Genomic DNA, 24,806 nt, shown 5'->3' with positions numbered 1-24,806 from the left:
GCAAACAATTTTGAGTATGACTGTGCTTAGTATATTTCTGAGAACTCTAAGGATGTGAGTGAAGTTTAAAACCTCGCTCTTGCCCTTAGGTAGCTTTCTGTCTTGCTGAGGATATTAAGATACCAATGAAAGGTTTAGAGAACAGGCAAGTATATTATAACAGACTATTTGCACAGTATAGATAGTAGCTGTTAGGTAAACAGAGACCACATATGGGTGGAAATTAACACTTATATTGGATTTGATCTTTGGGAAGAAGGAAGAAGAATACATTAAGCAACATTTGCAGATTTGATTTTATTCTGATTTTAAGAACAAGTAAGAGGAGTAAGAGGAGTAAGTTAACCAGTTAATACAAAAGGCCAACTCTCTTGGAAATAATTGAGGCCTATCTGCTGCATAGGAAATCAAAGTTAGACCATTCTTAGAGGATGATTTTGAAATTACAAATCTGAGTAAAATACCTTTATGTTATTGTTACATAAACCTCGATTTACCCTTATGTCCATTCCCTGGACCCCACTTGCACCCCTATTCCACTCACAGTCTCAATGATAAGTTTTGCTTTTCTCACTAGAAATATAGCCACTCTACTGTTTGTTTTGAGATACTCTTGCCTGGTTAAGGCTCGAAAATACATTGTAAGTCATTTATGAGTTAGTCAATAACACCAGCCTTCCCTTACTGCAAGCTATTTATAAAATGTGGCCCAAACATGTTTATCACTGATCAGCAGTTTCTCATTATTGCTCTGTCTCTGTCGATATGAACACTGATTAACTGTAATTGCAGTTTTGGCCACCGTGGATTGATTACAACATAAAGTAACAAGAATTGCACAAGAATTTCAAAAGGAAGGAACAGTTCCATAGAACACCTGGAGGATATGCTGATCCATTCAAGGTGGAAGGCATACGCAGCTAGAGCCAGCAGAAGAGACAGAAAAAACATGCTACTCTAATTTAAGAAACAAAATGGATAATTAAAAGAAAATGTTGACCTCTATAAAAAATATATTCCAGTTTTCTATTTTACATAGAATAAATTACTAACAGAAAATGTAATCCTTTTTAAAAAGTTTCCTATTGACTCTGAGGTAAAGTTTTATTGTCTTTATTTTGAAAAGATTATAAAATAATAAGGTATTAATGCACATATCTAATTTTGTAACTTTTTTTAAAGTAAATGAAATGGTATATTTAAAAACATAAACACCTTATAGAAACTCTATTGATTCTCCAAGCACAGCTATTCATAAATTGCTTAAGAGGCTGTGTCACATGCTGAATATTCTTAGGGAATGAGCTACTATGACTTCCTTGAAAAATATGTGCTAGTGTCTTGACATTCTTTCTGTTATATATTCAGCCAATACATTTGTGTATGTACCACGTTCAAGGCTCTATGCTAAACTTACTGGGAAACTATGAAAACAAATTAAGACCTTATCTTTGCCCTCAAATAGCTCCGACCCACCCCTCAAGAAATGTGACACACATAGGAACTTACAATACAAGAGAGAATAGGATATCTCCAAAGTGCTTTGAAAGTTCAGAGTGGGAAGAAGTCATAATTCATTGGGAAAAATTCAAGAAAGCTTATCAGAAAAAAAATGCCACTTGAGTCTGGACTGAAAGAATGCTGACCATGCTTTTTATTGGAGTGGAAGGGATTTCAGAGAAGAAGTATCAGCCTATACCAACACTTAGGAGCAACAAAGCAACAGACATCGTGTTTGAAAATATTAGGTACAAATGTTTGTGAAGGGCAGCAATCTTTAAAACTTCAGTTCTCCAAACAAAAATATCAATGGTAGTTCAATTTGTAAGTCAGATAAATATGAAGTTGTTCTGATTGAAGCCAAGGTGGAGGCCCAGAACTCTGTTGATTCCTATCTGTACCAACACTCTACCACTTTCACCAATTACCATATCACCCCCGTGGCTGCTGAGGACCCCTACCACACTTTTTTTGTAATTGGTAAGTGAGTGTGTGCTGAGGAAAGAGAAACAGTGAGAGACAAAGCTGAATAAGAAAAGCATGAGGTTATAGTGGATTTTAGACTACATTGAGTATCAACACTTTTGACAATTACTCAGCAGAAAATAGATGGAGTTGCTAGGAGTGACTTGTTTTTTGATTTGTTTTAACACAGCAGTGATCTGATCAGAGCTACACCTTGGCCAGATGCTCTTCTAAGGGAATGAGTCTCAGAAGAGTTTGTAATGAAAGGTCATAGGTCCTCAATTTAGTTTGGAGATGAAGAAATGAACAAACCTATGCCCAAATGGATGCAGGGATTTGGGGATTTAGTGGAACTGTGATTTGTTGACAGCATTGCTTCCATACATTTAAAAGAACTGTGTTGCTATTACCAGATTGTGAGGAGAAAAAGTAAGTAGGTGAAGCAGAATGAGTTCAGTGTTTTCTGTGTTGAGTTTCTGTCACTAAGTGAATATATAGAGAAAGTGAGTATACTAGAAATCTGTGAATGTATGACTCACTGTCATACAGGAAGAGTAGAAAATAGTGTGATGGAATAATTCATTAAGAGGGTGTATAAAGAGCAGTAGGGAAAAAAGAGCCAAGAACAAAAATCTTCATAATGAAAAATTAATTTGAAGTCCAATGTAGTTAATTTATTTTTCTCAGGGTTTGAATTAAGTTGTAAAATTCACTCAGCAGTTGTTTAACTATAATACAAAGCACTTTGAATAATAATTATTTGTTTGTAAATGACATTCCTAGAAAAGTTAACTCCTTTCTTTAAAAGTATCTCCTCCTTGGGCTTGGCATTCAAATACTTAGCCCTGTAGATAAAGCCTTTTGCTATCCACTTAGCTCTCAACATGTCCATTGCAACCCTTGTAGCCCAACTATGAGTAGTATAGACCTTAAATCAATTAAGCACAATTCATTGAGTCCATTACGAAACTCTAAAACATTACAACTCTCAAAGCCTTCTTTGTTTCCCTTAATGAAAGAAGAGAAGACAAATTCTTCAGTCACTAAATCAGTTAAAAAAAAAAGTTGCCTAGACCTTTAATCCAACATAGAGTATTGACTTTTCTCCATGAGAAACAAATCTGCAAGATTTTGAGATTACATCCAATAAGTGATATATTTATCAATGAGTAAAAAATTAACTTAGATAACTGTGTAATACAGCAAAATTTATTCTGTCCCTGAAGATGCACTACTATTTATCTCTGCTTCCATTTTTAAAAATGTCTTGTCCTGTAACCATTTAGGCAAGGGCTATAGGTAGCATTGGCTTTGATCAAATACCTAAAACCTATCTCCTCCCAATCCTGCTCATTTTAAAGAGGAAATATAGTTTGGTTTGATTTAAATTAGTACTTCTAAAACTTTTAGTCATCTTATTTCCAGTTCGTCTTTTCAGACATATACAAATGTTCAGTTATTCTCATTTTCTGGTAGGTCATTTACAGAGGCAAATGAGGGTCCACCCCAGTCACTTGTACACTATTCTTATGAAACATTGATCACCCTGAAGAGTTGGAAGAACAGATCAAGCAAACGTATTAAACAGGTTAATGGTGGTGATTCAAAGCATTCTGGAGACAGACAAACTTGGTTTTGAGAAGTAAGACATTCATTAAGTTATTTAACCTTTCTTAGCCTTAATATCTGCCTCATAGAGTAATTGGGAGAAATGTATGGAAGGCACTTCTTAGCATAGAGTCCAACGTGGAGTAAGCCCTGAATAAATAACACCTATTGTTATCATTGCATTTCTGAGTTTCAAGTGACTCACAATAATGCTTGCACCAGAGCTTTTCTCATTTCTCTACAGATAACTGCAACAAACTCTCCCTCTCTCTCTCTCAACTCCTGTCACAGATTTTGTTTTCTCCCCATGATTTCCTGTGGAGTTCATGTAACAGACACTATTTTCCCCATTTTAAAGATAAGGAAAATGAGCCCACGAAAGATTAGGTTTTTGCCCCAGCTGTCCAAATGGAAAATGGTTCAGGTAAACTGATATCTGATTTCTCAACAGACACTTATTGTAATAAATAATATCATTTAAAGTATAAAGAGTAAAATAGAAAAAAAAAATTATGTCTTCTGAAAATGTTACTTTCTTTTCTGAGTTCAGTAGAAAACATTTATTATGGTTGTATATGTATATTTTATTTGGTAAACAAGAGAAATTACAAAAAGACTTAAAGAAGAATCTGATAGAACTAATATGGATTATATGTTTAAGCTTCACTTTATAGTTGTATAATGCTATCATACACTTTAATTTGTCATCCCAATTAACACTTAATTTTTATTTTTCATCAATGAGTGGGAAACAATTCATAATATTAGTGTGAAATAGAATTCATATTTTATGGCAAGACAAGAAAATTTAAACAAAAAATCTTCTCTGCCCTTTGGCTTCCTCTGTCCCCTGACTGCCTTGTATATCTGCACTATGCATCGACCAAATCTCCCCCATCCGCAGAAATACCTTCTCAACGATAAAGAGCAATATTCTCCTAGCATCATTAAGACAACTCATTAAAGATAACATTCCTTCCTGATCTCATAAGGAGTCACATGGTGCGTAGATCTGGATTATGTAAACTGTCAATAATATGCCATTTAATATACAGCCCTCTGTCACAAAGAACTTATATAACTGTGCCTTGACTTCTAACGGGCATAACAGGTCTCAGAGCTTTCTGAGATGCTTTTCCCAGATTATAATCTTCAAATTCAGCTTGGATAAAATTTTCCATTTCTTTTTTAGATCGACTGATTCATTTTTCGTTGACATTAGGAAAAAGACACTGACCTAACAGGAGGTTAGTATGACTGCCCCATTCTCTAATGGAGCAACCAAGAAGGGGAAGTTCTTAGATTTCTGGTTCTTTCTCCCCAGACCATGCTATCACTCACTCATTAAAGCTAAGTAGAAGGAGAAGTCTGGGGAGAGAAGCTGCACTGGACTTTCCTGTGTTCCTTTATAAAAAGTTTGGATACTGTTTGTGACTCTTGGAATGATTGAACTGGTGGCTGTATCATTTCTGTTTGAAAAATGTAGGAAGATCCTGCTGTGTGAGTTGGAGGATGTTAGCGAGGTGAATATGATTCCATGAATGTTGATTTATTGCTGAACACAATGGTGTCTTAATTGAAGAGCCACCTGTGTAGCAGACAGCAGAAGAAGAACTTTGTTATTAGGTTTATTATTTTTTTTAAATAAACAAGAACGGGTAATATTTTTAACCTGGAAACTTGTACTACTTCCCTTCCTCCTTAGAAAACAGACTTGTTTCTCTCTTTTTTCAACTGTAAAATGTATGAATATTATTTTTTCATTTTATCAAACCATAATTTAAAGGGAAAAATGTCCATTATTCACAACTAAATCTTTAATCAAAACCTAGAATTCCAAAAGAACTAGAGAATTGGCAAATACATGAAAACCCAGTCTGGAACAATTTTGTTTCATTTACAAGGAGCCTCTTGTCTCTATGTTTAAATGTAAGCATGTGACCCTACAGTCACATGTCAGACTGGAAGAATTTCTAGATAATCAAAATGTCACAAAGTTAGTACATTTAATTTTTATTTCCTCTTCCACAAGTATGAACTCTGATTGTAATTACAGCTTCATCTGCTCTCGAATGATTTTGTTTTATCAGACAAGGACAGTGCTCTAACGACACAATGATGGAGAATAAGGAAACTGCTTAAGAGAGGAAACAATACGAATGCTATGCTTTGGGAAGCAGAGAAACCCTGATACTATAAAGTACACAACACATGTCTTGATATCACAATTAATAGTTAAACCCCATAACTTACTTCTACAATAGGCACATGTTTTCTCTGGCCGAGATATTGAATTGGAGGGGACAAAACGTAGAGTAAAAAATGCTCTAGTGGAAAAAGCAAATTTAAATATAGAAGAAGTCTAATTCAATAGGACTGATTAATTGAGGTAACCATTATTACCTCAGATAAGGAATCTGAGGAATATACATCTCTGGCCTCATTCTACCGTGCTTTTAACCAGTTAGACGCAAAATAAAAGTCAGGCCTACCCCACTTACATCCTTGATCAGATGCCTAAGGGAAACTATTCAGGGTTGGATGATACTTTTATTCTACTTCAGCTGGAGCTGGACCTTAATAAAAAGGCTTAAATTAAAAACAGGTTTTATTACTTACATAACTGGTATAGCTAAGTGATGTTCAACAAACCATCAGTATTGATATGTTAAATTGCTCCTCTATTAAAAGTAATAGTAATACCTGCCCTACTAGGACATGGACTTATTTTGATATGGAAATGAGATCATGTAATTTTGATAAATTTGAAATAACATGAAAATAAGTGGTATCAATTGTTGGCTATTCTTTCAGTAATATCTTTCTTAGAAGTCAGCTTTTTCTCAGGTTTATAGGGAGGACAAGCAGAAGACATAAATCCTGTGAGGAAAAGGGAATGAGAAATGGGTGCAGGTGACTGTGGATGGGCATTGTGTTACATAAAGGAATTTTGATGTTGCTAAAAATCCTGAATCCATCTACTTCAAAACTCCTTGTTTGGAAGTGGAAGCCTGGAAAAGTTAACAAGAGTCATACCCAATGTCCCACAGCCAATGTGAAGCACAGTTTGGACTAAAGTCTCCAGAGTTTGAGCCTAACATCCTTTTCATTATGCCAGTACACCACAGTGCAAAATTTTCTTCCCACTTGCAAAATTCCAGAAGAGGTAAAGGCAAATCTTGTTGAAGAGGTTTGAAGTGTGTGTCCCACAGGCTCACCTCATCATAAGATCTTAGAGCAGGAAATACTCTTTGAGCCCATCTAATTCAAAGAATTATATCACACATTTCCAACTCTCCTTGGCAGATGACGATCCACTTTCTAAGATTATCTCTAGAGAAAGGAAATATTTTTTATTGCTATTTGCATTAACATGGGAAATATCTAAAGGTAGATGATTATTCTTTAAGCATGCACATGACTATACATTTAAACATGAGATTGGCATTAAAATGACTCCAAGTAGCTTCCTGACTTCCAATCCTCACTCACTCTGCTCCAGGCACACTGACCTCCTTTCATGCTGTTCCTTAAGTGCAAGAAACCTGCCAAATCAATGTCTTGCTTCGTCTGCCTAGAAAGTACCTCCTCCAAAAAGGTACATGAACTCCTCCTTCTCTTCATCCAGGTCTGTCCTCAAATGTCTCTCCCACATTTGACCACACAATCAAAAACAAGACCCTTCTGCACTCCATCACTTTGCTGCCTTAAGCTGGTTTGCTTGACACTTATTTTATAAATGTCTTGTCTGTTTCCCTCTATCTGAATGTAAACTCTTTGCAAGAGGGACTTTGTTTCATACTATGTTCTATTTATTCTCAGCACGTAGAACAGGGCCTGGCACATGGAAGAAGAAGAGAAATACTTTTAAAGAAAGAAGATTAATCTTTTAATATAATCCTTTAACAACATTAGATTTTTTATTTAGCCACCAAAGAGAAATTCTATCAGAAGGGATCTATTAATTGTCTATATATTTTAAAAGAAATACCTTAATTTCTCTTAAGGGATAATTATTTCAATCATTTCAGTCACTGTATAATAATTTCCAAGTATATTTGGAATTCTTAATCATCAATATCCTGTACTTCAATGACTTCACTTCTTATATGGACCACCTACATATAATGATAAATATTTGAGTAATTTAAAATGTTTTGAAATGAGCAGATATTTACAGATATGTAAAATACTCTCCAAGTATTGACTAAATTAATAACATTTTAGCTGGCATCTTATCATGCATATGTGATAGGCCTATATACTTGTGATTTATGGATTTGAAATATTTCCTTACGGTGCATAGTGGCTGGCAGAGATCCCAAAGTTAGTTTTTGCTGACAATGGTGGTGATGAAGAATCAGTAATTTTAATATCCGTGTTATATGATGATAAGGGGTGAGAACAGAAGGAGAAAGAAGAAAAGACACCATCAGAATGCAAAATACATTTCTTAATTTTCAGAATGTCTAGGGAAAATGGTGAGCTGACAAATGTGAAAATCTCAAACACATAAATAACTAAAACATAATCAAGAAGTAGAAAATGGAATAGACCAACAAACGGAGAAGAGACTGAAAAAAAAGTAGTGAAAGAATTGCCTCCCAGAATAGCTTCAGGGCTAAGCAGTTTTATAGCCCAGTTCTTTCCAGCTTTCAAAACACAAATAATGTCTTTTTTACATATAAGCCCTATGGAGCATAGAAAAAGGGAAGGTTCCCAATGTGTTTTATACTCTCAGCATAATACTAATAAGAAAATCTGAGAGAGCAAAAATCAGAAGACTTCAAACCACTAATGATTATAAACATGGAAACAAAAATGCTAAACAAAAAGTCTAGCATATTGATTTAACCAGTGTATTAAAAGAAGAATTCATCATTTCCAAGAAGAGTTTGCACTAAAATGCAAGAATATTTAATTTCAAGACTTGCAATGTAATTGATCCCAGTATATTTTAAGGAAAAAAATGCCTGACCATTTGAGCTGACTTTAAAAAACATTTGATAATATTCTTTATTTTTAAAAAATTCTTAAAACATATACACCTTAATCATAATAGGGATATTCTAACCAAACTCATATCCAATATCATACCCAACAGTGAAACAGTAGGAGCAATTTCATTAAAGTCAAGTAATAGACATGAATGTTGCCTTTCAACTTTATTATTTAAAACTATTTCAAAATTTCTATCCCATGTTATACGATAGAATCAGGGACAGAAGTCCTCACTCTTTGAAAGAAGGAAAGAAAATTTGTACTTGCACATGCTATTATTTTCTAAAGAATCCAAAAGAGACATCTGGAAAAAAAGCTTAGTAAGATATCTGGTTACCAAAAAATATACAAAAATAATTTACTTTATTACCTACTAGCAATAGTATATTAGAAAATACAATAAAAGACTATCAACAACAGCCAAAAATTAAATAAAATACCTTTAACAAAATTAGTAAGTATCCAAGGCCTATATGGAGGCAACCACAAAGTTTTACTGAATGATATTTAAACAAAATTGATAAATTGGGAGGCATGCATACTCCTGGATAGTCAAACTTGATACTGTCAAACCATCAATCTTGAGAAATAGATTTATATATTTGATGCAATATCAACAATATATGTTTTTCTGCTCTTATGTACTTTTTATTTCTAAATGAATTTTTAGATTATTTCATTAAATTCTCTATAATTTCTTTGGAAGTATTATTGGAATTTCATCCAGTAATACTATTGGTTGTTCTAGTCGATTTTTCAGGTATAAAGAAAAAAAATATCTTTATTCAGGAATAAAGAAAAAAAAAGGAAAACATAAACAAGATGAAAAGACAACCCTCAGAATGGGAGAAAATATTTGCAAACAAAGCAACTGACAAAGGATTAATCTCCAAAATATACAAGCAACTCATGCAGCTCAGTATCAAAAAACCAAACAACCCAATTCAAAAATGGGCAGAAGACCTAAATAGACATTTCTCCAAGGAAGATATACAGATTGCCCACAAACACATGAAAGGATGCTCAACATCACTAATCATTAGAGAAATGCAAATCAAAACTACAATGAGATATCACCTCATACCAGTCAGAATGGCCATCATCAAAAAACCTACAAACAATAAATCCCGGAGAGGGTGTGGAGAAAAGGGAAGGAACCCTCTTGCACTGTTGGTGGGAATGTAAATTGATACAGCCACTATGGAGAACAGTATGGAGGTTCCTCAAAAAACTAAAAATAGAATTACCATTCGACCCAGCAATCCCACTACTGGGCATATACCCTCAGAAAACCATAATTCAAAAAGAGTCATGTACCACAATGTTCACTGCAGCTCTATTTCCAATAGCTACTATTTTTCCCCCCATATGTACATCTCTTGACATTGCTTTTCTCATTAAATCTAAAAAAAAAAGTATGGAATCTAAAAAAAAAAAGGTTCTGAAGAACCTAGGGGCAGGACAGAATAAAGACGCAGACATAGAGAATGGACTTGAGGGCACGGGGAGGGGGAAGGGTAAACTGGGATGAAGTGAGAGAGTGGCATGGACATATATACAGTACCAAATGTAAAATAGATAGCTAGTGGGAAGCAGCCACATAGCAGAGGGAGATCAGCTCGGTGCTTTCTGTCCACCTAAAGGGGTGGGATAGGGAGGGTGGGAGGGAGACACAAGAGGGAGGAGATGTGGGGATATATGTATATGTATAGCTGATTCACTTTGTTATACAGCAGAAACTCACACACCATTGCAAAGCAATTATACTCCAATAAAGATGTTTAAAAAAAAATCTGCCATACGTCATGGAAGCATCATTAGCTTTCTTTTATCATTGTTTATTAAACTATATTTGGAGAGATATAATTTGCTTTGATTACCAGTATCATAACAAAACCATGAGGTAAAAATCAACATGTGTGGCTTTATTAAGTTCTACAAAATTTACAGACAGGCTAATCATTTGTTCATTCAAGTAACATTTAATATCAACTCTGTTACCTTACTGAGCTAAATTTTAGGGCCACAAAGATGTACCAGAAGAGTCACAGTGACAGGCATATAAACTGATGCTGAACTGGTGGGTCTGTATCAGAGATTTATCCAATACAATTCTAGAAGCTACAGTTTCAGTTCTATAGAAACCAAAGAGTAGTACAAACTCCCAGTTTCAATCATCCGCACAATTCAAAAATTGTGCTGTTATTGCTCTACCCTTTTCCCTTTCACAACTAGCAACATTTTGACAACAGTAAAGTTATGCCACAAATATTAAAAGAACTAAACCAGAAATGCAAATTAATATCAATGCAATAAAGTATGGTTTGGATAACATAACCCATTACCTTTCTTTCTTAACAACAACAGGCTACTCTGGTGTCTCTATTCAGATACCACCAAGTAATAGGAACATCTTACTCTAGCAAAAATATAGACAATTGGATGTTAATATGTACTTAAGCTGTCTGCTTCCAGAGTAAAAACTTAAGTGTTTTTCACTTTAGGGGTTCAAAGCATCCTGCATTTTAATTCATGTATGTACGAATCCAAAGGGAAAACATTTTTCATTTACCAGTCGAGCAAGTTAATTTTGAGAGAAAAGTTTAATTAAGATTAAACAAACTTAGACTGTGTGTTAGCCTAAAGGCATAAAGCTCTGAAAGCAAATTAGTTGCAGGATAACTGCTATTGTGAAAAATATTTTCTTGTTCACAAGCCCACTACTGTATATTTTAAACTAAACTTTAAATGTCTCCATCTTTACAAGGAATTCACAGGATAACAAAACTACGAAGGTCCCTTAATCTTCAATTTTCTACCAGGCAAGCCATTGTTGCTATTTTTTCTTTTTACTTTTGAACTTGGAAAAGTTGCTTAGATTAAAAACTGTATTAATAAAAACCTGAACAAATTTGGGTTTTTGAAAATATCAATTTAAAAAAATATGCTTTTCCCTTTGGATTAAAACTGATTATTAACAGTTAAAAGTGGAAATCTCAACGTAAGTATGGATGGGGGGTGGTCAGATTGAAAGATATGAAGGCAAGTAAAAAAATGAAGATGCATAAGGACTGGCATCGTAACTGTGTATACTTATTTTTTTTATGGGGAAAGAAAACTGGTACAAGCATTAATATCAATTAGTAGAAGGTGTTTCTATCAATAAGAAATAATTTAAAGGAAACATCTTTGTGGAGTAAAAAATTAGAAGAGTTAGACTCTGTCTTTTAAAAGAGAAAACCCCAAACTCTCATTTCTCCCAGATTCTAACTCTATAAATTACTATGATACAGTGTGACAGCAGCAGGTGCAAAATCCTTTATTATTAATCTCAAGAAATGATGATACAACTCTGAACCTCATTTCAGGAATTTTAAATATTTCAAATGTTTCTTCTTTTGAATCAGTAATAAGATATTTAGCTTTTTAATTAAGTGGAAACTTTCAGATTATGGTTTCAGCTGAGCTGATCTGTCAGTACATTTTATTATCACACGTTAAGGTGAATTTTACTTATTTGGAATAACCTCATTATAAAAATCTGTATACTGGCAAAGGATTTAGGGACAGATTTAAGTAAGACTGGTTGATAGTCTAATCACTGGGGAAATAATCAATTATTATTCATTAGGTAGTTGTTAGCCTATACACATTAGTAAACAATTAGTGACATCCTATAATTCCTGAAAAAGAAGGTAATTGAAATGACATTTGCCCCATTCCAAGGAAACAAACCTTTGCTTTATGTAGGACATTCTCTGTCGTCTCTGGCTAATGTCACACATAATCTTTAAGAAAATGCCAAAGCAGTACTCCCTGGTTATAAAAATTAGATAGCATTGTGGGAGACCTCAGACTTTTGTGTTTGCATGTATGTATGTGTGTATATTTTTTAAGGGAAAATCAACCATTTGACAATGTAACTCTGGGAAACGGGTGGGCAAGTCTTTGATCCTCTCTTTGCTTCCATTTTTTTAACTTTTCAAGAGTAAAAATACACTTTGTGCTGTTTTAAAAAAATGAGTATTAAATGAGTAAGGTATTATGAGCACTATATAAGTGAGAAAGATATATATATATTTAAATAGAGATATATGCAATACATGGTATAGATAATATATGGTGCATGATATTTGATTAATATATATGTGTATATGTATATATGTATATATTCATAAATAACAATTTGTTTTTTTAGAAATCTGAATAGCATGTGTTAAATGTAGAATGGGATGACTTGAGGAACACAGGCAAAGGTTGACCTTGACACCCAATTAACAGGTCTCCGGAAGCTCCACGGGGAGGATAAACCTATATTCAGTGACTAGACAACCCCCCACCCCCGACCCCACCTTTCCTATCAGGGAGAGGTGACATAAAGGTTAAGATCATGGATTCTGGAGTCAGCCTGCCTGGGTATAAATCCAAATCCTGCATCTATTATTTATATGATCTTACGATCATTTAAACTCTAGTTTGAAAGTAGAGACAACATATTACCTTATTCATAGATTTACTGAGGGGTGTTGGTTATTGGCATAATTCATGTAAAGAATTTGAGTTTCAATTAATGTTTAGTTGTTGTTGTTATTCCATGGGGACTACTTATTCCAGGTCTCACAATGGCTGGTTACCAAATATTGGGCTGTGTTGTGATCAAGGAAAAGAAGGACAAATGGATGTGAGATGTGACAAATATGTCATTCCTCAAAACATTTTTAAAAACTTCCCTGTCAGTAGTTTTACTCAGAGAACAAGTTTGAGAGTTACTACATATGTCATTAGCAGGCATTAATTGGAGTGAAAACATCTTTTCTCAATTTATGAAATTTCTTTCATAGATGAATACCATAAAATCATGGCTGAGAACTAGATATGAACTTCAATTGATAGTCAATCTTTTAAAAATTTATCAAAATGTCTTAGAAGTTAACTTTTCATAAATTTTAAACTTATCTCCAGTTTCAACATTGTCCTCTACTTTCCAAAATGTCCAGATCTACTTTGACAGCTTAAGGTCTGGGACAGAAAACACAGCCAAGAGAAAGAAAGCTGGAAGCAGAAATAGAAACCCTGAGGTCATTAGGCTGGTTTTTGCTCTGGTTTCTTTTCACCCTTGGGACAAATGCACCAGTAATACACTTATGCTGGGAAATGTATTTTTTTCAGGAGGTTGGAGGAGGGCTCTGCTTTGCCTTAGGAGTTGGGGTGCAGGAGCCACAGGCAGAGTGACTAAAAAAGTTGCTAGTGTGGTCAACCCTGCAGTGACTGATTTAACAGAAGCATTGTGTTCTGCAAAAAGGGATGAGAGCAGCCCCTGAGGCTGCTTATGATGTCATAGGGCTTGTGTAAGTTTTGTGTAGGATGAGGTGCAAAATGCCAGCCCTCAACACCTTGCAGGCAATCGCTGTGTTTGCATCAGTAACAAGCCCCCAGAACTGCCTCCTTCCAGGCTGGGGTCTCCAAGCAGCTTGAGCCACCTAAGCACTGAAAACAAGCTCCCAAACTCTCCAGTTGAACCATCAGCCATGATATCTCAGTGGGTTTACTGCTCCACAGATACCAGTGTGTGCAACAGAGTCCTACTGTCTTTAAAAGCGGTACCCCAATATGGCCACATGATGGATATGTCATGGCATGGTAGTACAGCCATATCTCTATAGCTGGCTGTAATTCACATTTATTAATGCAGAAGTCTTCATCCTCACCACATAGCTAATACTTATGGGCACTAGCATGGCAGTTTTCAAACTCAGTTGGGTTTATTTTTTTAAGCCTAGTTACTCTATTTGAAAAGAAAAATCATTTATCTTAATCTTTACCTTCTCAACTCATCACACACTTTCCTTCTCTTATGAACCCATAAAGCTTCTAAGGAAAGCAAATTATTTATGTCTCCAAACTTTGAAAACATTTTACAGAAATTAAAAAGTTTGCAGGATATTCCTATTTTTAATCCCAGTGGTCTTTTAAATTATATTCCTGGAGCATTACAAGTTTTCCAAGCCCCTTTGCAGACTGTTAGGAGAGAGGAAAGAAAAGTAGATCAAATTCCAGACCTTTGGACTCAGCACAGAACAGCTCTTCTTTACCACATACACATAATGGTTTCTTTTTTGCTTTAAAAAGTTATCGGATGCATAAAATCAGTGTTTCTAAATGTGGAGAACAGGTTTGATGATTTTTCTTTTTGCATTTTCTGTAAGATAGAGCACTAAGCCCCATATTCACAAGAGTTTACACATTGCGAAAATTAATAATAGAAACCTCATTTAAAATAGAGTCGCAGAAAGGGGAAGATCTCTGGCCCTACCACTTGATATCAATCGTATTATGTATAAGAAGAGAGGTAATTTTGCATCTCCAACAGAAAAAAAGTTACTACTTTACTACCTCACTGGAGGAAGGATTTCTCCTTGACTGACAACAGCCCAGTCAATGAGAGACTGTCACAACTCAGACAATGAAAAGCCACTACACTTCAACCTCCCAGTTTCTTCCAGTGGACCCTTTGTTTACTACAAGCCACTCCCAACTCTCCCTTGTCCTCTATAAAAGAATGATCCTCTCCTTTGCTCTCCAGACTTGCCTTTGGTTTGCAGTAGAGTGCATGTTCCAAATCGCAATTCTTTGCTGTTCTTGAAAAAAACAAACAAAATTTTTTTCTGGTAAAATAACTGGCTGTTTATTGTTTTAGATCAACAATACCATTTCCATAAATTCAAGATATGTGAAAATAGAGTTGATTATGGTATCTACTTAAACATAAAGGACATTTTGGCTAAATAATTCCTACAAACAAGTTGTAGATAACTTATTTAGAAAGTACCTAAGGCAATTGATTATAGTTAATTTGAACACGTGCAGCATTCAAATCATGAAGTGAGTAGCATGCCAATACTTTTTAAAATTATTTTGATCAATTGGAAAATTTTCTGAGCTTATTTGGCTCTTGGAACCAAATTTCAGAAAGATAACAAATATGATCCATTCAAAACTCAAATATGCAACTTTTTTAGTTTGATACATATCAAGACTTAACCTCAACATGTGTGGACTATGTAAAATAGTCCAAACTCACATCATTCTTCAATGAAGTAATATAGCTATAAGATAGAAATCCTAACCCATATTTATAGTAGTATATTTTGGTTCCATGTGCTCAAATGTGAAGTCACTCTCAAACTGGGACTATGTCTATAGAGTGCCACTTACACAACCAAACCTTGTTTAAGTCACGTTATTGGTCCTAGTAGTCTTAGACTGGATCAAGTAGAATTAACTAAATTGGCCTTTCCAAAAAATGAAATTAGTGAATGTGACTTAGGTTCAGCTCTATAGTTATGAGAGTAAAATCAAGGCATGTATTGATTGAGTGAGAGCTTAATTTTGAGCCAGACACTGTGTTAAATGTATTATACACATGATTTCACTCAAACATCTTGGAAACCATGAGAATTAGGTATTATTATGGTCTCTCTTTTTATAGACGAGGAAATTAGTGCTCACTATGGGGAAAATTATTAACCCATTGAGTCAGCTGATTATTTGATAAATAGCCACTCAGGCTATAAAAATTTAAAACTGTTTTTCAAACAATTAATTTGAATAGTACAGCAGAGGGCTGAAGCAAAAGGAAATTAAATTATTCCTTCCCTCAAAGAGCTTACAATCTATCAAGATAAATGCAGTAATGCAGAAGAAGAAATATGAGAAAATACAGAATTATCATGTTCACATTAAGCACATAATTACTGAGGCACTATAGACTAAGGATTATTTAAAGTAGGAATGTAAGGTAACATTATTAGTATGAAAAAAGATATCAAAATGGAAATATTTCCTCATTTTTATATATATTAAGTTTCATACATGTTAAGTTTTTTAAGAATCTATTTGTAATGATAATCTGGCTGATTTCTATTTCTTTTTTCCTAATCTAATTTTTGCTGATATAGGAAAAATGTCTATTTGTTTTGGTTAATGAACCCATCTTCTTTGAAGGAATTCAAAAGACATTATTTCTTTGATAGCTTATGCTGCCCAAAGAAGCTGTTTTGTCTTAAAACAGAAATCATTTAAGCCTGAATTGTATCGATCATGCATTGCCCAGTATAATTTGAAGCATTAAAAAAAAAATTGTAGAGTTTTTCCAACACACATAACATAATATTATCAAACACAGACAAGAAGTCTTAGCATAATGAGAGGGTTTGCAAATGAGAAATTATAGATAATTGCTGTTTGTTCTTGTTTTCATAGAATGGAGTATAATTATTATCAACAAGAGGCTTGTTTCAATAATTATTTCTGGTTATCCCAGGGCACAAATGCATTGAAGCAGAAAACAATGCATTTTCATTCAGAGTTTTTGTTCCTAGATCATCTCTTATCACTGCCAGAGGTTATGTATAAATGCTTGTTTTGAGTTTGCTCAAGTCTTGGTACTGTATAACCAAATATGTGTTGTCTGAGGTGAATATTACATCATTCTCTTCAAGATTAAATACACTCTCTTCAATATTCAAAAAGAAATTATCTAACTACACATAGTGTTGTAGGATTGCTATTTAAGGGGAAAGAAAAGGACTCAAAGCATATACATCCAAAGGGGATTTGGGATTCCAGGTAACAAATAACTAAGGATTAATATATTTTTAAGTGTTGCCCATGTTATATATCTGATTTTCTGATTTTCATTCTATACTTAGATACCCAAAGTCTGTTTTTAAGTAGTTAATAAATAAAATCTGGTGAATAATCAGGGCTGGTATAACATACATATTGAGGTATAGTCAGACTGATTAGTAAATAGGTACTACCGAGGGCTCCACCTCATCCTTAGACATCCTCCCAATCCAGTGAGAAATCCCTCAATCCAGAGACTAAAGGTATGGTAAGGAGCCTCCAGGAGCTATCACTATGGCCCGATACATTCTAATTGGTAGGTACTGTTTCTGTCAGTACCTCCCTAAATTCTTGCTTCTAGTGTACTTCTCTTTGTTTCCTCAAGGTACACAGGAGACTTACCTAGCTTCAGCCATGACCCCCACTCAGCTGGTATGCACTGCTCTGGAGTCACCCTGGGACCTGGGCTCTCACTGTGACTCTCATATTTCAGCCCTCACCACAAGTTTCCTTCTAATGAGCAGGTATGGACCTCAAAGGAGGAGATGGTGCCCTTGGCAGTGACCTTGGAAATCTAGCATGCAAATGCCTGTCCATACCAGTTGTTAAATCTCTTGCATATTACCCCTGGACATAATAATAACACAAGAGTTATTGAGCCTTTGTTATGCATAGGCACTATATTCTTCATAGGCACATTTAATCTTTTCAGGTATTATTATTATTCATCTCTTTTACAGATGATGAAAACTGAAATACAAAACATTTAGGCAATTTCCCCAAAGTCATCCTGCTAGAAAGTGGTGGTGCTGGATCTTCAACTTGGCAGTCTGGCTCTATAGCCTAAGCCTTAACACACCTCTGTAAATTTATTCCAGAGTTACACAGTATATGGTAATATTTTACTTTTGATTGCTTCTAAGTCTTTTATAAAAACTAATTTATCATAATGACTGTCAAAACCAGGGGCTCAACTGAGGTTGAAAGAGGAAAATATCTTTCAGGGTGGTAAAAATAATCTAAAATTCACTTAGAAGTAATCACAGAAAGGAGTCTAGCCAGGCAGATGGAATGTCTCATTTCTGGCAGCAGGCAAGAGAAGTGCCATAGTGGATACAGGAAATTATTTTAGCAAGTGTGGGCAGAGTCTTGGCAAAAAAGGGTGTGGGGGGGAACAGTTAGGCCCTTCTTGGTTCAGGTGGTACCAGATATGTAGTCATGAGGCTAGGTATATAAGGCCATTATTCTACGCACCCCAACAGGCAACCTCAAATAAGTCAGCCTGATAGAACTGTTGTCAATAAAGCAATATCCTTCCTTCTTCCAGAGAAAGAGGTATATGAATCAGGTAGCTTAACAGAGACTTGGAAAGGCTCAAGTAAACATTTTGGATGAGAAACTTAAATGTTTATCTTGAGAGAATGAGCTATTCCATTTTTGCATATGTAAGACTATAACATAATGTGAAAAAAGCATAACCTTTGACTCCTATAAACACTTTAAGCTTTGGGAAACTACAGAAATATCTCATTGCCTAAGAGTCCTGTTAGTAGACTTTTAAAAACTATATAACATGATCCAAAGAGAGTTATTTGTGCTTACAGAACAAAATGTATTATACATATAAAATGTTAAATGGTCCATCATATTTTATGGCTTTTAGGAAGAAAAAAGTAATATCATATATCATATTAGCCATATTCACCAACATGAAGCAAGAGGGTGTAGATACATGGACACATCACACAGTGCCTAGTAGATATTTGAATAGATAAATGAATGAAAAAATGAGTATAGCTTATTTAGCTTACAAAAAAAGAGAGAAAGAGTTACTCAGAAATTAACAAGCTACCTTGAGTATATGTCTCTTTGAGAAACAAATGCAATTTGGAATTGATATAAAATATTAGAATGGAAATCTTGAGAAAATTTCCAACCGTTTTGGAATTTAGTGGTAATCTCAGCTAAAATTAGGATATTACCTCATGGCACAAAATCATCATACCTTTTTATAAATTTGTTTAAATTAGAAGGCATCTGCAAAGCTACTAATTTTTTATACTTTTAGAACCAGAATGAGAAATGTGTTCATTAGTAACATCTTGCATCTGACTGTAGGCATTGATAAGTAGGTTTGCTACTCTATATGTTAACTAAACGCTAGTGTTTGCAATGCCTACATGGCTGAATAGGTTTATATACAAATATGTGTTCTGTGTGCTTGTTTCTTATTGTAATCACATCAATTAATTATGCATTAAGTTTGTGAATCTTAGTAACTTATTTAAACTCATTATACAAGTATAATTATATTACAGAAAATATATATGCCATAGCTAGAGTGAAAGGAAAAGCTAGGAGGAAAATCTTTTCTAAATAGATATTCATGGATAAAATTAGCAAAGCAGAGAAAACTTCAGTGAAGATGTGGTGGCTGGCTGGGATTCTGCGAAAAGTTTCACACAAGGCTCCTTGACTGTTCCTTAACACTACAAAAAGATGCTTTTAAATGCTCACCAGATCTAAGAATAAACAGCAGAAAAAAACTCCTGCCAAAAACAGTCTGAACCTTCCTTTCCCTTATTCCATCCTCTCAGCACATTTCAAAACTAATAATCAACAGATGCATTTATAGCACCACGCATGATCCTTCCCACCAAACACACTAATACACATGCACACACAGGGTAAGAAAATTATTTGTCTTGGGGGAGTATGAAAAATGGTAGCATCCATTCCAACGTGGTCTTTATAGATTTTGCGTCTCAGCCATAGAAGAATATTTCTGTTTTGCTCCACCGCTACTGTTTTTCTACACCAGTAGGAAATTACTGAGCGCACCATACACTGTTTAAAATGCTTCATAGACAATATCTCATTTAGCACTCACTGTAAATACACAAAGAAGGTGCTATTATGATTTTACAGGTGAAGAAAAGGAAGCAGGGAGAGATTGCTGATGCTGCTCACCTAGAAAACGTCACATCAGGTGGCCTCATGCTGAAGTCTGCTCTCTTGACCATATGTCACAGAGATCAAGGAGACAAAGCTCAAGTTTGTTACACTGTTCTAGTTTTATTTTTAATAAAATGCACAGAAGGCTCTACTATGACCTATACATTGCTTGAGGGCCATGGATAAGGGCCAGGTTAAGCTATTGAAAGAAAATGTATAAAACTTGCTCAGGTGGTTAAGTTTCTTTGGAGTCATTAATTAGTGTTACCAAAACTATTCGATTTAATGTAAACATGGGCTCACAGCAGCACTGCAGAACTTGAAAATTTCAAATAAATACATATAAAATTCTGATGAAAACTGCAAAACCCTTTTGTGTTCTTTTTAAACAAAAATCACAAAGCCTCTTTAAAAATTATGTCATGAAGATGATTAGTTTCCAGCTTGAGAAAGCCTGCCTAGCATGAACCTAAATAGGACTTAGCGGCTGAATTATCTCATGATAAACCTATTAAAGATTCATAATTCCTTGAGGTTTAATTGGGTGTGATTGATCCCCATTAGAGTATTTGTGGGTAGTAAAGTAGCCTAAGTAGTTCTCCCTCCCTCTGATTAAAAATTGCCCGTGTTTATTGAACTTGATTACTCAAGACAGCATGAAATATTATTTTATGAAAACCCTCTTGGTAATGACAAATTTCAGACTTTGAAAAAAGGAATGATATCTTTGAGATTAGTTGTCTGCAGAAAAATTGGGCTGCTCAAATTATTTTCTTAAATGACCCTTGCTATTACTTTGCTTAAAATAATAAACAGTCATATTTCTTCTCTTTTTTTGTGTGTCCATATACTATAGAGAGAACTGTATAATGAAACTGCATGTACCCATCATCTAGTTTCAACAATTATGGGCTCATGGTCAATTCTGGTTCATTTATATTTCTATCAATTCCTCTCATTACAAATTATTTTTTTTTTTTTTTTTTTTTTTTGTGGTATGTGGGCCTCCCTCTGCTGTGGCCTCTCCCGCTGCGGAGCACAGGCTCCGGACGCGCAGGCCCATCGGCCATGGCTCACGGGCCCAGCCGCTCCGCGGCACGCGGGATCCTCCCAGACCGGGGCGCGAACCCGATTCCCCTGCATCGGCAGGCGGACGCGCAACCACTGCGCCACCAGGGAAGCCCTACAAATTATTTTGAAGGAAATTCAAAACATATCATTTCATCTATAAATATGTCACCTTATATACATAAAAGATAGGGACTCATCAAAAATATCTAATGACATGCCAATATTATAGCTAAATAATTTAATGTCATCAGATATGTGTTCAATTTTCATTTTTCCCCAATTTTCTTTTAAAGATATTTTAACCCTTTATGTTCATTTGAATTAGGATCTAAATAAGGTCCATTTACAGATAAGGTTTTAAATTATCTCCTAATATAGAGATTATCACTCTCTCTTTTTCTTATAAACTTTTGTTGACTAAAACAGAATGTTTGTCCCATAAAGTTTCCCAGTTTGGATATTGCTACTACATCCTCTTGCAGAGTTAGCGGGTACTCTGTCCCATGTATTTTCTCTAAGTTGATAATTAAGTTACATCTAGAGGATGGATGAGATTCAGGTCTGCTTTTGGTGTGTATGTGTGGTGAGGTGGAGGGCAAGACTACAACACAGGTAGTCATGCTTTCTTCCAAGAAAAGTTACCTATGTGTTTTTTCCATCAGAAAGTATATGTGTATATAATGTGTCGTTTTGAAATGTTAGCCATCATTGATTATCATTGCCTAGATTAATGATTATATTTTAGTTTGCAAATAGTGATATTTTAATCCTATCATTTTAAACTTATTTATTAGCTGAAATATTTCAGCAAAGAGAAATTTTTTCCCTTATCAACTATTTGTTTACCCTGAAGCACGGTTTACGTACTAAATGCAGCAGAAACACTTGATTGTTTCCTTTTATTTGCCAGTTATCAAAATAATGAGTTTGTTCTCTAGCATCTTGCAAAAGGAATGATAGTTTTTGGGTTTTTTGTTTGTTTTTGTAATTCGTACCATTATGAACTAATGGATGTAAACACATTCTAGTTGTTATTTTTACAGATGTTCAAATTTAACTAGTGGAACCTATTCAGATGGACTACTCAAGCCGTTTTGAAAAGCTCTTAATAGCAAATCAAAGGTTCCTGGCTTTCTGATATCGCAATAAGTTCAAGGCTCATCTTGATGTTTTCTGTCCTACACTTGAATTAGTCATTTCTCAAAGGAGTCCTAATTCCTTTTAGAAGAGAATGGCATTTACATTCCAGTCTGATTACCGCTTTTAAAGCACACTAGAGGAGAAAGAAGAAATGTTTTCCCTAGCCTTATTCAAATAAATATAGTTTCAGATGATTCAAATTTTGCCACCTTTTCTGAACTTGCGGTAGCATTTAACTAATTCTTCTTTTGTTAAATGAGTTAATGTTCACATTATTTCTTATGCAATATAAATTTATTTATAAAGAACAAAAGCAATAACTTTTTTCTGATTCAAAATTACATCAAACTAAAATTAACATTGTTTTTTCTTTTCTTTTATAGCTTCAAAATGTAGGAGCAATTTCATTCAAAATGGCTTAGCAGGCCTAGGAATTGACTCTAATAATTACATATATATGTAGGATTTATTTTTCTAAACTTTGGAAATAAGGCTATACATGCTTTTCCTGATTTGAAATAGTCTCCCTTTGCATCTCTTTTATATAGTACTTTGAAACCATAACTAGACATGTTTTTTGTATAATAAAGATGTGCATAATAGCATTATACAAGCAAAAAAAAGTGATACATAATAATCATAAAAGGACTGCCAAAAGTTAACATGGATTAAGTTTTTCTATCATAAATATATTTCTTGGACCTATTCTTTCTATTTTATTTCCCCTTTTCTACTTATTGTTGCCTCTTTAACCTCCTTCTATGCTGTGGCTGAAAAATGATTTTTGTGAGCCTACATTCTGTTCAGGAATTTGGGAGATTTCCATTCCTGGTTACTAAGGAATAGCTTGATATTGGCTAGTATCCATCTACTAAGAATAAATATGAAATCTAGATTTAAAAAAAAAATTGTTTGAGGGCATCAGAGAGAAGCCAAGGCAGACAGTCTTGAAGTGTCAAGATCTTACAAAGAAGGGAATTGAACTACAGTGAGCCTGGCTTTCTCTTCTGTATTTTTGTGTGTTGGTGGAAGCAAGGACTGGTGGTGCTAAGGGGCCTAGAAACCAAGCAGAAAATGGTGGCTTGGTGTCCTTGATCATTTCACAGGACTAGAGGACCCAAAACAGTAGTATTCTTTATTGATTTTACCTCAAGTAATTTGTTGATTCTTAAGATTTTCGTAAGATTTATAAGACAAGAAGTAACAAGCCAAACAAAAAAAAATGGTTCCTAAGTAGCTAGAAACTACCAAGCAGAAACAAAGATAAAATTAGGACTCAAAGATCATCAAAGAGGAGGTCACCTATGGGAAACAACACTGACATTTAGTTAATATCCTTGATGGGTTTTACTCTGTAGGAAAGTCAAAACAGAAATAAACTAGACCTCACATAGAATGAAACTCAACCTTGAACAATCTCGATCTCCAATGGATCAAGGCAATCTGCCTCTGTTTTAACAGCCTGCCAGAAGGAAAGCAGATCATCTCTAGAAAGTTAAAATCTAGAACTTCTGTAATTTTTCATACATCTAATGAAAAATGCCCAATAGACAGAAACAAATGACTAAAAACCAAGAGAAAAAAATCAGACTGCTAGATGATTCAGACATTAGCATATCAAGCACAGATTTTAAAATAATAGTGCTTACTAGGAAAATAAATGACAAGATAAAGAATTTTACCAACAAACTGGTATCTATAAAAATGAATCAAATCAAAATTCTAGGCAAAGAAGTAGAATAACTGAAATCGTTAATTTGATAAATAGGTTTAACAGCAAAATTATAAAAAGCAAAAGAGATGTTAATGAATTGGAATGCAGATCAATAGATGTCTAGATTGAAAAACAGAAACCATAATTTGAAACATTCAGAAATGAATATGAGACATTTAAGAATGGTGAAATTCTAAGGCAGTATAGAGTCTCAAAAAGAATAGGACCAAAGCAATATTTACAGAAATATTAGCCAAGAATCTCCCAGACTGAAGAAAGATCCTGAAGATGCCAAAGCTCTATAAACTAAGGCTGAGAAAATGCCAAGAAGTCCATATCTAACCACATCATAACACAATTTCTGAAAGCCAAAGAATATTTTAAAAACTCAAAAGCAACCAAAGGAAAAGTCACACATTATCTTTTAAAATGCAAACAATGAGACAGCTGCCTTTTCAGCAGAAATTGAATATATACCAGAAGACAAATGAGTGACATATTTAAAGTGCTGAAAGAAAATCACTGCCATCACGTGAAACTATTAAGGTAAACTTAAGATTTTCAAATAATAAGGTAAAATAATTAAGGTAAAATAATTAAGGTAAAAATTAAGATGTTCTTAGAAATGAAAAAATTGAGAGAAATTGTCAATCACAAAGCTACATTAAAAAAAGCTAAAGAGTTCTTTAGACAGAAAGAAAATGACCCCAGAGGTAAGGAGGAA

Source organism: Physeter macrocephalus, chromosome 8 (genome assembly GCF_002837175.3).
Source record: "Physeter macrocephalus isolate SW-GA chromosome 8, ASM283717v5, whole genome shotgun sequence".
Classification (NCBI taxonomy): Eukaryota; Metazoa; Chordata; class Mammalia; order Artiodactyla; family Physeteridae; genus Physeter; species Physeter macrocephalus.
Note: the sequence above shows the minus strand (reverse complement) of the source record.